The sequence below is a fragment of the Delphinapterus leucas genome, chromosome 6, assembly GCF_059928025.1.
Source record: "Delphinapterus leucas isolate spDelLeu-1000000601 "Yukka" chromosome 6, BTC_Dleu_Yukka2, whole genome shotgun sequence".
NCBI classification, from domain to species: Eukaryota; Metazoa; Chordata; class Mammalia; order Artiodactyla; family Monodontidae; genus Delphinapterus; species Delphinapterus leucas.
The window spans coordinates 63,247,063-63,264,138 of NC_143134.1; the positions used below are offsets into that span (position 1 = coordinate 63,247,063).

The 17,076-nt window shown below is 33.9% G+C and overlaps 1 long non-coding RNA gene across 1 annotated transcript in view; it reads left to right on the plus strand.

The window, feature by feature from the left end:
• LOC111174678 (uncharacterized) overlaps positions 1 to 17,076 on the plus strand; it is a 412,027-nt gene that overhangs the window by 88,503 nt on the left and 306,448 nt on the right. Inside the window, exon 3 of the long non-coding RNA XR_002644542.2 lies at positions 11,212 to 11,369. This is a non-coding gene — a long non-coding RNA (uncharacterized LOC111174678). The remainder of the gene's footprint in view (positions 1 to 11,211; positions 11,370 to 17,076) is intronic.

Consider the following 17,076-nt stretch of genomic DNA (forward strand, 5'->3'; position numbering starts at 1 on the left):
ACAACAAATGTAGATTTTTATGATGTTAAATCATGTATTGAAAACAAGCTATAGACTGTTGAAGTTCAGTTTTCCTCCTCTGAGAAAGACTGGAAGAAGGAATCAAATGTCTCCCCCAACTCTATTTATGGAATAAAGCTATTCAAAATTTTCTTAATGTACTTTTCTCTATCATGGCCTTAGCTAAGATAAATTAATATCAAGTGTGGTGTTTTTAAAATAACACAAATATACAAGTTAGAAAAGATTAAATATAATGGTATTTCAAGTGATCTTCTAAAGTGTCAGACCTGCATAAAAATAAAACAGAATAAACAGAAAAATAAAATATTAGTTTAAGGATTACGGTTCATTACCACTCCCCTGTGTCTGGCCTTTCTTAAGAGGAAATACAACTTGCTGTGTAGAGAACAATAGAAAACATCTGGAGAGAACAACCAGAATGGTTAAAACAAAATCTTAAAGCTATACTTTTCAAAAATGGATTAATGCGGTACTTGTCAAAATTTGCTGGTATATATGTATTCACCCATATTGAGAAGAAAATAATCTCATAGACCCCAGGAATTAAACTTTGATTTCTACTATGTTACCTGAATAAAATGTAAACCTGTGATTTATCATCTTCATGTAGCTGAATCCTCAAGACTGACAGAAAAATAATATACTGTATTTATTATTCTGAAACAACCTTTTATTAAAAAAAAAATCTCAAGCAATTGTTTCTGAGAAATAGCTGAGAACTTAATTTAGCCGATTCAAAAATAACTCAATCAAATTATTTATTAACCAATAATTCATGCTTAAACATAACCTGAAATCCTCCCTCCTTTGTTCCCCTACTATGTTCCAAGAAGATTTCAGGTCAGGATTTTTATGCCTTCTGGTGGGTAGTGTTTCTCTGCCAAGATTCTATCTGTTAAAGAATTTCTGCCTTATTGTATTGTTCTTCCAAAATAACTAAGAACTATCACTGTGGGAAGGTTGAGGGCAGGTTTGAGCTGGAAAAAGAGGTACATTAAAAATATTCCCCACATTTCTTTGATATAGAAATAGTATTTACTCTGCTACACAAAAACTTCAGAAAATACACTCTTAATCTACCTTTCACCATCATCATCATCTATCATTGTATCTATGTATCTGTATCTATGCTTGCTTTATAAGTGGTGTTTGGAAGAAATCCAATGTTTCAAAAGATTTATTTGATATTTTGAATTATATTGGATTCTTTCAATTTTATAGGCATACTTAAGCTTTCTATCTTTATTCATTTTTATCAGACAATTCAATAATTTCTGTTAGTAAATCATGTTACTATTATTTATTACTAATAAATTATTGTTTAGTATATATTTCACTCAAAAATTCCATTTTTATTTTATATGCAAAATTAAATGGCATCAACAGCTATTTAGATTTATCTCAGATGTTGAACTGAAACATTACCAACCACAAGCTGGTTCAGTTGACTCCTGTGTCTCTTTAACATTCCTTTATGGGTTTTATAAACGTTACCTCAGTTTCTGGCACTACAAGATGCTCTAGGGTCATCTTGTATATTAACTGCTCCAGTCCTAGAATCAAACACTTCTCCCAGAAGTTCCTTTTATTGGAGCATAGTATTAGAAACCAAGTTATGGGCACTAGGGTGCTCATTATTATAGAAGTATTGTTTCTTCTAGGCAATGTCAGCTGCTAGAACAAGGAAATAATATGTGCATATCTTAACCCATGTATATATATCTATCTATAAATATTTCTATATGTGTCCATCTGTAAGTTAATCATGAATTCATACCAATGTCTTTGATTCTAATCCATTATCACAGGGATAATTCTATCCTGCTCTTGATAGAACCTCCCACTCCAACAGTAAGAAACCTGGCTCCAACCACCTGCCATTTATTTACTTAATTGTTCAATTCCACTATACATTTATAGTAGTTTCAGAATGAGAAGCAACCTTATCAACTCAGAGTACGGTGCCTACACACTGCTCCTTTTGCATTTAAAATCAGAGACTCTACTCATTTCCAAAGTTACTTAGGTAAGCTTCTTTCCCCCTGCCTCCTTCAGTGAGGTTGTTTCACACATTTGTAATAGTTAAATCTTTTGCCACATGTTACTTTAGATCCTGTGATCCCCCCGACCTCCAATATAAGTGAGTCTTCCAATCCATGAATAGACTATCTCTCCATTTATCAATTAAGAGAGTCTTGGATTTCTTTCATCAATATTGTATAGTTTTCTGCATGCATATTCTGTGCACATTTTGTTAGAGTTGTACCTATTTCATTATTTTGGTTCTATTATAAATGATATTTAAAAATTTCAAATCTCAGTTTTTCATTATTGATTGTTATGAACTGAATGTTTGTGTCCTCGAAAATTCATGTATTAAAGCCTCAACGCCCATGGAGACCTTATTTGGAGATAGAACTTCTATGGAGAAAATTAATGTTAAATGAGGTCATAAGGGCAGAGTCTTGATCCAGCAGAATTAGTGTCCTTATGAGAAGAGACACTAGAGAATTCTCCCTCCCTCCCTCCCTCCCTCCCTCCCTCCCTCCCTCCCTCCCTCCCTCCCTCCCTCCCTCCCTCCCTCTCTCTCTCTCTCTCTCTCTCTCTCTCTCTCTCTCTCTCTCTCTCTCTCTCTCTCACCTGAGGTTAAACTAAGAAGGCAGCCATCTGCAAGGCAGAAATTGATCTCTTGTCAGAACTTGGCTCTGTTGGCATCCTTATCTCAGATTTCCAGTCTCCTTAACTGTGAGAAATAAGTTTCTGTTGTTTAAGCCACCCAGTCAATGGTATTTTCTTATGGCAGCCCAAGCTGACCAAAACACTGGTGTATAGGTAAAAAATTAACTTTTGTATACTGATCTTGTATCCTGAGACCTTGCTAAATTCACCTAATAGTTCCAGGATTATTTTTTTGTAAATCCTTAGGGATTTTCTATGTATTCAAGCATGCCATTTGCAAATAAATACAGTTTCATTTCTCAATTTCCAAACTGTAGGCTCGATTTCTTTTTCATAGTTATTGCACTAGCTAGGATTTCAGTATATTGTCCACATAAAAATGAGAGCAGACATCTTTATCTTGTTCCTGATCTCAGGGGGAAAACATCCAGTTTCTCACTGTTAAGTATGATGTTAGCTATAGGGGTTTTTTTTGTAGATGTCCTTCATCAAGTTGAGAGAGTTCTCTTACATTCCTAGTTGACTGAAAGTTTTTTTTATCACAAACAGGTGTTGGGGTTTTTCAAGTGGTTACAACCTCAATTGATATGATCAGTGAGTTTCCTTCTTTAGCTGGTTGATGTGGTGGTTCTCACTGAGTGATCCTCATGTAAAACCAGCCTTGCATACCTGTGATAAACATACTTGTGATGTGGAATTCTTCCCATACATTGTGGGTTTGAATTTGCTAATACTCTGTTGAGGATTTTTGCGTCTGTTATTCACAAGAGATATTGGTCTATAGTTTCTTTTCTTGTAATTTCTCTATCTGGTTTTAATATTAGGGTAATGCTACCCTAGAATATCTTCTTGGAGAATTGATGTGTTTATCACTATGTTTATTCTTTTGTCCCTGATAATCTTCTTCTTCTGAAGTCTGCTTTGTGTGAACTTACTAAAGCTACTCCAGTTTTCCTTTGAATGAGTTAGAACGTATTCCTTCTGTTTCTAATTTCTAAAAGAAACTACAGAAAATTGTTATTATTTCTTCCTTGAATATTTGGTAGAATCCATCAATGAAACAATCTGGGCTTGTTGTGTTTTATTAGGAAGGTTATACATTGTTAATACAATTTATTTAATAAATTATGGTTATGGCTATATTTTTTGTGTGACTTTTTGGTAGTTTCTGACTTTCAGGTAATTGGTCCACTTCATGTAAGTTATCTTATTAGTGGGCATTTAGTTCATCCTTATCCAGATTTCTGTTAATGATATATAACTCAATTCCACTGTGGCCTAGAATTGATTTACCAGAATGTTCCATGGAAGCTTGGGAAAGGATGGATATTTTGCTGTTGTTGCATGCTGTTGTTGGATGTAATATTGTATAAATATCAGTTCAATTTTTTTTTTTCTTGGCTTCACTGTGCAGCTTGTGGGATCTTGTTCCCTGGCCAGGGATTGAACCCTCACCCTCCATAGTGAAAGTGCCGAGTCCTAACCAATGGACCGCCAAGGAATTCCCAGTTCAATCTTTTTTTTTTTTTTTTTTTTTTTTTTGCGGTACGCGGGCCCCTCACTTTTGTGGCCTCTCCCGTTGCGGAGCACAGGCTCCGGACGCGCAGGCTCCGCGGCCATGGCTCACGGGCCCAGCCGCTCCGCGGCATGTGGGATCTTCCCGGACCGGGGCACGAACCCGCGTCCCCTGCATCGGCAGGCGGACTCTCAACCACTGCGCCACCGGGGAAGCCCCCAGTTTAGTCATTTTTGATAAAGCTGTTCAGGTCATCTATATCTTTGATTTCTTTCTGTTTGATTTATCAATTACTCACAAAGGGGTGTAATCAAGTATAAGAGTGGATTTGTCTCTTTCTTCCCTTGCATTTCTGTCAGTTTTGACTCATATTTTGTTGCTCTGTTTTTAGATGCATACAAGCTTAGGATTATTATGTCTTCTTAGAAAGTTGACACATTTATCATTAATTAATGCTCCTTTTATCCCTGGTAATCTTCCTGTTTCTGAAGTCAGCTTTATGTGAACTTAATATAGCCACTCCAGCTTTCTTTTGATTAGTGTTACTGTGGTGTATCCTTCTCCATCCCTTCACTTGTAACATATTTGAGCATTTATACTTAAAACTGGTTTACTTTAGTTAACATATAGTTGTAATTTAAAAAATCTATTCTAACAATATCTGGCTTTAATTGCTATATTTGCGTTATTCACATTTAAATTGATTATTGATATAGTTAATACCCACCATGTCTTTCTGTTTTCTATTTGTTTCATTTGTTTTCCTGGTACCTTTTTTCACCCTTTTTTTCTGCTGTATCTGGTTTTAACTGAGATTTTTATATGATTCCATTCTATCTCAATCTTAACATAACAATTTTACTTATTTTTAATTTGTTTAGAAGTTGCCTTAGAGTTAACAATACACATTTTAAACATTGGAAATCCAACTTCAAATATAATATTATATGTGAAATGCAGATGCCTTATAACAGAATTTCCAATTCCTACCTCATACCATTTGCGACATTGCTTCATTATTTTTACTTATACATATACTTTAATCATTCAACTATTAGTTTTAACAAATAGTTCTTTTAATTCCATAAGAATGATAAACTTAATATATATATATTTCCCTCATTTATTCCTTTCTGGTACTCTCCTTTTTTTTTTTTTTTCCATGTAGATTTAAGTTTCTGACCTGTATCATTTTTTCATCCCTGAAGAACTTTATTTAACATTTCTTACAACATCTGCTGACAATAAATTCGCTCAGTATTTTTTTGTCTGACAATTCTCCTTTACTTTTGAAGGATAATTTCACTGGATACAGAATTCAAGTTTTGCAGTTTTTTCTTTCAGTCCTTTAAATGTTTTGCTTTATTTTCTTTGTGCTTGAATGGTTTTTGAATAGAAGTCTGCTGTAATTATTATATTTGTTCCTCCATAGATAAGGTGTTTTTCTCTCTGTCTTCTTTCAAGAATTTTCCCTTTGTCTTTGGTATTTTACAGTTTTAATATGATATACATAGGTGTGAGATTAAAAAGAAACTTTTTAGTATTTATCCTGAGTGGTACTCTCTGAACTCCTAAATCTGTGGTTTGATGTCCTTAATTTTAGGCTCTTGGGTATTTCATGATGATTCCTCTTCCTCTTCCCCTGCCAGAACTATGAGGGAATTTCTTCAAATCTTCAGTGAGAAGCTGGTGGGTGTCCTAAAGTTAAACCCCATGACAGTATGGTGGCCTTTGGATATTATGATCCACAGGAGTTTCTCACTCTCATTCTAATTCATATTCAGCCTCCAACAATTCATTGAACTTACTATTTAAATGTTCCTGTCCTTTTCTGGTCCAGTGGTTTCTACTCCAGACTTACATATTTTGGCTGTGATTATCTGAATGCACGCGTGTCTCTAGATTTTGCATTGGCAGTTTGGCCTGAAACCTTAGTTCTTTGATATGTCTCAAAACATTGCATTTCATTTTGTCCGCTTGTCAGGATAGGAGTGATATCTTCCAATGTCTGAACTGAACAGGAAGTCTTCTGCTTATAATTGTTCATATTTACTTTGCAGAAAGATATTGTTAGACCATTTTGCAATTGTTAGCTAACAGGCTTTATGTCCCAAAAGACTTTTTAAAAATAAATAATTCATAATACATTAAAAAAAAATTGAAGTTGCACAACTATGTATTTAGTATCCATCAATTCAAAAAATCCACTTCAAGGTAGAAAGTTCTATTTATCTTTCATTTTGTCTGTAACAATTCTTATGTAAAAACAATAATTTTCAATCATTATTTTTTGTGACGAGCAGATTAATACAAGATTTTGAAGCTATAGAAGCAAACATACGTGGGTTAGGGCCATATTAAGAAAAATTAATATTTAAGATATATTAATGGTAAATTAGTATCTAGTTTTCAAATATTTTCATATAAAACTTATTTCTTATCAAATTAATTTTCCATAGTTTATAGTACCTTTGTAATCAATAGAATTTCTATTAAAGAAATTTGAAATAGCAGCCAAACATCCTGTAATTTAGCTACTCATTTAAAGAGGAATTATCTTGAACTGATAGAATCTTCAAGTTTTAATGTTAATCAAAAAAGTATTAGAGGAGTGGGCAGGAAAGAACTGTTTCAGTTATCTTCCTCTGTTTTTAGAACAGTTTCTTAGTTAAAGATCTCCAGTTTTAATTAGCTTTGAAAGAAAAAGAGCAGTGGAAGTTTAAGTATATTATAGCCCGAGGGAATTTGGATATGGAATAATTTAAATAGTAAACTCATTTCTTTCCCAGCTCCTAAGGAGATGTTGAATGGATTTTCAGTGGAAGCTTCATAACACTGCACAGTGGGGAATCAGTTTTCATCCAAATTCAAGGGAGAAAATGAGTCTTTGATCCCAAAGAGGTTAAAATGCCCTTCCCTTTACATTACAGAGAGAAAAGATATATTATTAATGAGTGAAAAGGGATTGTGGAAGAGACAATAAAGTTGTAAAACCACAAGAAGTACAAGACGACTGCGTGAGAGCACGCAGTTGAGAGAGCATATGATTAATTTCTAATATATAAGAATTTATTGTTTATTCTGTATAATCGAATTACTATTATTAAAGAAGTGGGTATACTTGAGCTGACTGTATCATGACTACTATATTAAACAAACAAACCAAGTAAGGTTAAGAACCTGTTAGTAAGTAGTCCTGTAATCTATTATTTGTTTAAGAGGAAAATGTGCCCGTTTGAACCTTCAAACACATTTTTTAAAACCCTATCTTCTTAAGTAATCAAAAAGTCCATTTTCCATAGTTGAATATGACCACAATCAACAAAGCTAAAATTATCTTGTCTAAGCATAACATACAGATGAATTATCAAACAGGTCATAGATGTAGAAACAGTGGAAATGGGTCAATCAAAGTAGAAAATGTGTTCTCTAAAATAAATGCAAACATTAAACCTTTGCTGATATTTGAAGAGAGAAAACAGTGTGTCCTCTCATGAGTTATCATGTCCCTGTTTCCTGTGAAGTACACAATCTGAGAAGAACTTAGAGAAAATGGCACAATCCATTTAACCATATTAATTTTAAATTTAAAATCATTTTGCAAAGAAATTTTAAAATATTTCAGTGACAGCTGAGATGTATCCGTGAGTATCCATAGAATAATTCAGTACTCCTAGGTAAATTGTGTTCAGATGTCTTATTTTGTTGTGAACTATATCTGATCATCATAAAACTCCGGCACTTTAAATTACTTTCTCAAAATATAAGCGTTGTATACCCAAATGGCAATAGTCAAATACTGGGTATTTGAAAGCAGTTGTTTGCTATACATACTCAACTACCCTGTTTAACCTGACAGTTTTGAGAAGTTGAGTAAAGTTTTTATGATATCGAGTTAGCTGTATTATCATTATCCAGTCATAAATATAATATCAGTAATTTACTTGATACTGATGTTACACACTAAACACACTCAGACTACACCAGCAGCTAACAAGATTATGGCCCTTATGCTATTTAGATTGATATTTAGTTTACATATAGACTTTTGATGAAATCAAAATAGGCAGTGAGCAATTTACATTAAGTAAATTTTTGTCTTTTTTAAATGAAAATCTAGTTAGAAACTAAGTAACTGGCATCAAGAGGAGACCAATAATTTGCATTGTGAATCTTCACAAATAAATTAACTTTTGACTGCATTTACTGGGATTAAACTTTCCTAGGCTAATTTAGCACACACTTTTATTAGACAAGATGACTGAATGAGGATTAAGATGGAAAGTGGAAATTCTAGAGTGTGACCAACGCTGTCAGAGGGTCAGGACCATTAGCTGTTTTCATATAAACTAAAATGCCGTGCACACACTTCTTAATAACATGTTTAGCTTAGGCCCCACCTACACCAAGATTTTGTTTCCAAAGTGTCTGCTCCTCTGTGTCCAGAGAGGAACACTCAGGAGAGAAAAACCCAGTTTATGTTTCCCTCTGCCAGTCACTACTCAGGATTCTTTTTTCTAATAAATAAAGATTGTAAATGTTTAAGGTGTTCAACATGGTGTTTTGACATAAATATACAGAACGACATGATTACTATAGTCAAGCTAATTAGTATATCCATCTCCTGAGATCCATTCTCTAAGTAGATCATTAGGATACAATATATTAGTACTAACTGTAGTCACATGCTTCACATTAGATCTCTAGAATTAGTTCATCCTACATAACTACAACTTGCACACTTTGCCCACCCTCTTTCCATTTCCCCCAGCTCCTTGCCTCGGGTACCTGACTCTTAAACTAGCAAATACTCTGTTCAAAGTGTGCTATACTGCATTTCATTGAAGTAAAGATGATTTTGATTATAAAGGTATATCTTTATCGGCGTTCTACTAAGAAGAAAAAAAACCTGGCCAGGAAACTATGACGCAATATTTTCTTCTCAATTTGAATTTTATATTATTCTTTTGGCCAGAGCCCAAGACATACATTTATATTATTTCTCATTTTTGTATACACATGAAACAGGAAATATAAATTAAGGAATTAGTTAAGGTCTTTATAAAGCTTCATAACAATCATATCAAACTCTTGTTTTCTACCCAGAGTGATTCAGGTTCATGGTTTTTCACATAGCGTTGTCGTCTGCACCGTCGTGAGTTACTGAAGCAACGTTTTCAGAGTAGTGCTCCCTGTTGTCTCTAGAATTTTATTCTAAGTCATCAATATTCCTTTGGTAAATTTTAATACTGGCACTTTTCTTTTTTGATTGTGTGTCACATAAATTAACCACTTAAAGTGAACAATTCAGTTATATTTGGCACCTCCGCAATGTTGTATAACCATTACCTCTATCTAATTTCAAAATATTTTCATCGCTCCCCCAAACAAAACTTGTATCCATTAAGCAGTTACTCCTCATTTTCCCCCTGGCCTCCCTAGTCCCTGGTACCCACCACCCTGCTTTCTGTTTCTATGGATTTACCTATTCTGGATATTTCATATAAATGGAATCAGGTAATATATGATGTTTTGTGTCTGTTGTCTTTAACTTCACATAATGTTTTTGAGTTTTATCAAGACTGTAGCATGTATTAAGACTTATTCCTTTTTATGGCTGACTGATATTATATTGTATGCATATTGCCTAATTTACTTACCTGTTTATCAGTTAAATATTTAGGTGGTTTCTACCTTTGACTGTTGTGAGCGATTCTGCTATTATCGTGCATTTTCAAGGTTTTTTTTTTTGAGTGTCTTTATTTCTTTGGGATATATGTCTAGAATTGGAATTACTGGGTCATTTGATAATTCTTTGGTTAACTTCATAATGAACCACCGAACTAGTTTCCACATGTATAGACAACACATTATTAAAATCATGCCACAATATATTATGGAATATTTAAAAACAATACCCTGGAATTATAATCCTTCTTCAAATCATTCTTAAGAGATCTCTTTACTGAAAATTCAAAGAGTTGTCCGTCATAGAATCAGATGTACTTGTCAAGTTTTCACATGTATAAGTAAAGACAACTATATCATTACTGCCAACTCACCATCAATTAAGAAATGTTAAATTGGGCATAAAAACATGTCTCTTAGACTTAGTGAAATTAGAACTTTTAAACATCATCCTTCATTCAAATGTATTTAAGAGATGTTTTTGCTTACTTAGGAATTTAAAATAAACAATGCTTAGTAATTACTACTGAAAAAACATTAAAAAAATATTTACAAAATGTTATCTCAGGCAAGGTAAATTTCACTGCACCCTTTACCACTTAATGAAAAAATAGTTTTTGTATACAATATGTTTATTTCATTGTGTCTCTTTTAAATTTTAGTATGTATTTTAAACATAATGTATACATGTAGGTATGGAATTTTATCTTCTCTACTTATTTATTTTTCTAATGGTACATTTCTAGAAGGAATGCCAAGTTGACAGGGACCTAACAAGACAGGGCAGATCCAAGTTCTGGTAGTTCTAGATCTTTAAAACTCTGAATGGTTCTTTTTTTTTTTTTTTTTTTGCGGTACACGGGCCTCTCCCTGTTGTGGCCTCTCCTGTTGCGGAGCACAGGCTCCGGACGCGCAGGCTCAGCGGCCATGGCTCACGGGCCCAGCTGCTCCGCGGCATGTAGGATCTTCCCAGACTGGGGCACAAACCCGTGTCCCCTGCATCGGCAGGCGGACTGTCAACCACAGTGCCACCAGGGAAGCCTGGATGGTTCTTTTTAAGAATAATAAGAAATTATAATTAAAAATTAGGTACAAATGTTAATGTTTGTCTAGAATTAAGAAGAAAACACACACAATTCCAAATTTTAGAATCTGTTGATTGCCACAAGCATCAGAAACTCCTAGGAACTTGGGAGGGATCCACATGAGAGATCTTGAAGTTTGAACTTCCTTGGCTTCTCAGAAAATCCACCCATATATTATGCACTGTGGGTAACTAATCATTTTCTTCTATGTATTTGCAGGCAAGAAAAAAAAATGGACTGAACCCCAGAAACATGACAAATGCTTTGAAAATGGCTTTGGACTAAAAGAGTCTCCATGTGTTTCATAATGGAATCATTTTGCTTATGAAAAATGCCTGTGAGGATGTCACAGAATGCTGCTGCTGGAAGATTCAAAGGTATCTAATCTAATATTCTTACTTTATAGTTGAAGAAAATGAGTGACAGAGATGTGAACTGACTTGTACAATATCATAATTCTAGCTAAAAGAAGACCAGAATGCGGCTATTGCCCAATTTCAGTACACTTATTTTTCTAATGTTGAACAAATAACTCTAGAATTACCCAAACTTTTAGTACTACTGAATTCTGTAACATGACGCAATTAGGGAGACATAGTTAGGGAAGAAGATGATGGAGGAAAACAAAGGGAACCAGGAGCCAATGCGCATTTACTATGTGTTAGTAACTGTGCTTTGTTCTTTATAATATAGCCTCATATTTAATAATCACAAAATTGCTGTCCTCATTTTACAGGTAAGGACACTGAAACTCAAAGATGATATCTAACTTGATTTAGTTTTCTTTCTAGTGCAAGTTACCTTGTAAAAACAAGGGGCCCTATGTACTGCCTTTGTCATTTCTACCTCTACATCCTTTCTTGAGCTTTCATACATCTTTTTCACCTGGCAAATGATTACTTATCCTTTGAACATAAGATTAACTCTCATAGATTCTTCCCAAACATACCATGGGAATGCGTCAGTGTATTCACATACAAAGAGCTCCCATAAAGACATCATGTGACAAGTAGTATATCAGTGTTAGAACAAGGTTGCTTAAGAGAGCATCAAAGGGATAAGTCTTTCCAGGATGGTTTGTCCTGAGAAAGCATCAGAGAAGCCATTGCACTGAACTATATTTTGAGGGATAAAAAGACATACTACTCCAAGCAAACCATGTGAAGTTTGAAAAGTATATCCTAACTTGGCTAAAGCAAAAGGCTTTCATTGAAAAGTGTTGCAAAGGAATGCTGATGAACTGGTTAGAACCTGTATACCCAGAGGTATTGCTTATTGATGCAAGCAATTTGTGTCTCAATTAATAGCTAATGGAAACATGCTGGAGATTTTTATTATGGTAACATTAACAAAGAAATAGCTTTCAGAAGATCATCCTCAATATATAGAATGAATATGAGGAGAGAAAAACAATGGCAGAAGGCAAGTGAGAAAGTTATTAAAAGCAAGGTGTGAGCAACGAGAAATGGAAGTGACATATATCCTATTTATAAAATCAAACTTAACATTAGCTTTTGTGAAGGCAGAATCATGCGTCTTTCTTTGTGTTACCTACCTTATTTTTGTCTCAGTTCTACAAATACAGAAACTGCTCCATTAGAGCTCATGAGTGACAGTTTATTTTCTAAATCTCTTGCTTCTCACTAGTACATCACTCTCTCCTTCTGATCTGACCTCTAATCCCCCAGTCAATAGAGCATGAGACAGTGACAAGTTCCTTTGACTCTTCAGTCAATAAGCAGGTGGCTTAGCAAAGATTAATAATGATCATCATTCTTTGTAAGTGTGACATTGTCATTCAGACATCTGAGAAGATGGATAATTAGACCATATTCAAAGTAGTGAAACATGTATGAGTTTCATAAAAATAATAAGATAGAAAGAACTTTTTGATTGTGCTCAAATACTTGTATTGTATGCTATGTAAAATACAACCTGTGAGCAATGAATCCAAGTACTTGTACTTTTATTTATTTTTCCCTCTATCTACTTATCGGCAAAACCAAAATAAGACAAATGTAATATTTTCCAGATATTATGTTAATGTAGAAATAATGTGGAAATAGGTGATTTATGTTTTGGTATATTATGAAGACTTATAGGGATTTCAGCCTGTTTTACAATGTTTAAATAATAAAAGCAATCTATATTTCTAATACTTGGATTGATATATGCCAAGATTCTCTAAGTTTCCACCATTTAAGAAGAAATCTATTGGAGAGATCATAAAGAGAACAGTTGTTCAGCCACATCCTGCAATCTTAGAAGGAAGTTAGGTAGGGTAAATGGAGTAAATTAAAACTGGCAGAAAATTATATATTGGGCATCCTAACATAGACTCTGTCTCTGAGAAAGGGTCTCAGGGTTTTGAAGATTTGGGCTGGGACACCTGTTGTGTGGTTTTCTAGGCTTGAGCCCCGTTTGTTGCAAGAGGTAGTTTGAGAGGGCAATGCAGGCGCTTAGAGAAGAAGTTAGTTCTCAAAGTTTTGCTGAAGAACACTCACTTTAGAATCTATTCAGGAGCTTCCTAAAGGGGTAGCATCAGAGAAGACATTTCATTGACTGCATTTTGAGAACTCACAATATAAAGAGATACAATTCCAAGTGAACTCTGAGAAGAGACCCATTGAATTAGAATCTCTGGTAGGAGAATGTCAAATCTGCATGATTAACAGTAATTTTCACGCACTTGAGTACTTGAACAATGGTCTCCAAACTTTTGCTCATATTACTCTTAAAAGAAATTTGAAAAACCTACATTCCTACACATTTAAGGTTTTCTTCAAAAAATTTAACAATTATTTTTGTGATTTGAACGTTTAAGATCTACCCTCAGAAAACTGCAAGTGTATGGTGCAGTAACTAACTATAGTGAGTCCATGGATGTGCTAATTAACTTAATTGTGACTATCCTTTCACAGTATTTACATCTATCAAATCATCATGTTGCACAGCTTCAATAATTATTAGTATATGGGCGAACATGCCTCAAATACACTCCCAGTCAGTTTTCCCAATTGTGTGAATTTTAAAGCAAACTCAAGACATCATACTATTTCATATACATATACACTAGCATATTCATCTCTAAAAAGTAAAAGCTCTTTTAAAACATACCACAATTCATTCCAAACCATTAAAAATAACTATAGTTCCTTAATATAATTAAATATCAGGTCCTTGTTAAAATTTTTCTGCTTGTCATATAAATGTATGTATGTGTTTTAAATGTATAGAAATAGGATCCTAATGAAATCCACGCAGTACATTTAGTTGATACAACAATGAATTTTCTTACAGTCAGTAGCATTGCTGTTGAGTAGAACTTTCTGTGATAATAGAAAAGTTTTGTATTCATGGTCTTCATTTGTGGCTATTGTGCCCTTGAAATGTGCTAATGTGAATGAGGACCTGAATTTTTTATTTAATTTTTATGAATTTAAATTTAAATAGCCACATATAGAAAGTGGCTCCAGTATTGGAAAGTGAAGATCAAATAAATGACTCTCCATCTCTCTTTTGTCTTTTACTTACAATTTATCTGTTAAAAATAATCAGACTTTTTGTTTAATCAGTATCCCATAGTCTGGATCCTATTGACTACGTCCTTGAAATCATATTGAACATCTTCCTCTGCTCATATATTTTCTGTAAATTAGTACTCGGATCTAGAAGTTTGATCAGTTTAAGGTTGATTTTTGGCAAGAATATGCTGTAGTTACTTGCTATTTTTCCATCAGGAGGTCTCTATGTCTAATTGCTTCCGTTTTGTGATTGTTGCCTAAATCCATGATTTCACCAGTGGTTACAAATGGTGATATTCTAATCCATCCTTTCTTTTCATTAAGACCACGATACTCTTCTAAAGAGACATCCCATTCTCATTTAAATACTTATCCAGAAATATGGTTTGCACAGTAAGGCAAAACAGATTCTTGATTCTTAACCTTCTTTCCAGTTTTCAAAATAATGACTGGTTTCTCTAGAACCCTATAATGTTAGTCAGTTATTGTTATTATTCTCTTTAATACCATTATGAGCTCATGAATTTAAATAAATGTGATATATCTCAATCCATTGCAATTCTTCTTCTTGATAATCAAGCTTTTCTATCTTTGAGTCAGTGGGACAGTCTTCAAGTTGTTTCCTGATCACTTACATGACCCTAGGGGTCTTTGAAAACATTTTCTGCTTCATTACATGATAAGATGAACCCAGGGTCATCTAGTGTATTTCTTGGCGTAGAACTAGAATCAGTCATATCCGAGAAGCCATGGATTTATTTAGTTAAAAAGAATTTTAGAGACCACAACTTGGTCACTAGGTTGGCCACTTTCTTTCTTATTAAAAGCTAATAAAAAAAGATTTTTAAAATGCCATTATGAGTTCATATCAATACTTCCCAAAAAATTCAGTATTCTAGGATTTTTCCTTAACCTCTTTGAGCTTATATCTCTCTACCCCTTGTCCAAAACAGAAAATCCTAATTCTTAAATGATATCAATATAAAGTAGTCCTGTTCTTTACCCCACAATACACACATAATCTTTTCTGGATGGAAAAATGAAGTAATGTGTAAACTACTGGATTTTCAATAAAAGAAAATTTTTACAGAGTAATATTGACTGTGTTAAAAAACTAAATTCTACTAAGTAAATTAAATGAAAGACTTTTATAGGCAGAAGGGAGTGGGAATAAGGAAGTTATACTAGGCAAAAATGTGAATTGGTTATGGCAAGGTCACTTTCCTTTAGGGAATGGCAGGGGTTTATCTGGTGGATTACCTAGCTGTTGCTGATCAGGTAATTCCTTATTGACTGACTTAAGATTCCATTTATGGGAAAGCCAAAATTGTAATTAAGCCTCCATTTGGTTATGTAGGGCTTAGCATAAGTGACTCCATTTTGGGCCTGTTGTCTTGTTTATTACACCTGTAAAAAGCATTCTTTTAATACTACTTTTTACCATGAAATCCATGCTTTTTTTTTAGTCCAGATATATGTGTGCACTTAACCCGTTAGAATAATCTAGACCCTCAGCCAAGTGTAGGAAAGAAAACATTTTTTCTTCTTCCCTTCTAGGTTGTTTGGCAGCCTAATAATAAAATGGACATAAGACAGATCAATGGGAGAAAGAAAACATTGAATTACCTACTTAGAGGAGACCCACAAAAACATGAGACTTTAAGGTAGTCAGGCAACTGAGGCTTATATACCTGAGTGAAGCAGAAGGTGGTAGGGGTCTGGTGTCTCAAAGGGGAGGGAAATAATTCACAGGAAAATGAGAGAGTAAATGTTTGGTAAACAGATGTTTGCCATGTCATGCAGATAAATCTTTCCTGTATAAAAAGTTATGTCTGGTAATAGCTCTCTTCCTCATACTGGCCTTCCGGGTACAGGTTTTTTCCTATTTAAATTCTTTTTTGGCAGTTAAGGGAGAACTGCCTGATTCAGATTTTCCTGAATCTTATGGTTCTTAATTGTCGTCACCTAAAAATAATCTATGTGCCAAAGAGGTACGTATAAGCATGGCACAGTCTGCTGCCCCTCAGTAGAACGTAAACCTTTTGTGATAAAACATGAGTTGGAATTTATATTCATGAAAATTAAACTATAGAGCATAATTTATCTAACAAACACAAAGTGCTTGGGGTCTAATTTAGGAAATTTAGAAAGAAGGGTCATACCTTGCTTAGATTTAATATGGATCAATGGCTCTTTTTTGATCTGATATATTTAAAATATATTTTTCAGATGAATAGTATGAATATTTATAAAATAGAGTGAAATTTAAGTTTACTTATTTGGAAATAATATATGTACACAATAATCAGAACTTCAGGTCTTTGTATATTTTTTTTTCAAAATGAGAGGAGTGAAAACAATTTTCAATCTCACTTATAATAGAGGTAGAATTAATAAAAGCAGAGGTGAGGTGGCCCTGTTCTGTTACACCTATATTTTAGTCTACAGCACAACACACTATTTCTGAATTAGATTTTAAAATGCAATAATAGATTTTAAAATTGTGTTTTACCTACAAATTGGCACTTGCCATCCACCTCAACAAGGATCAAATTATGAG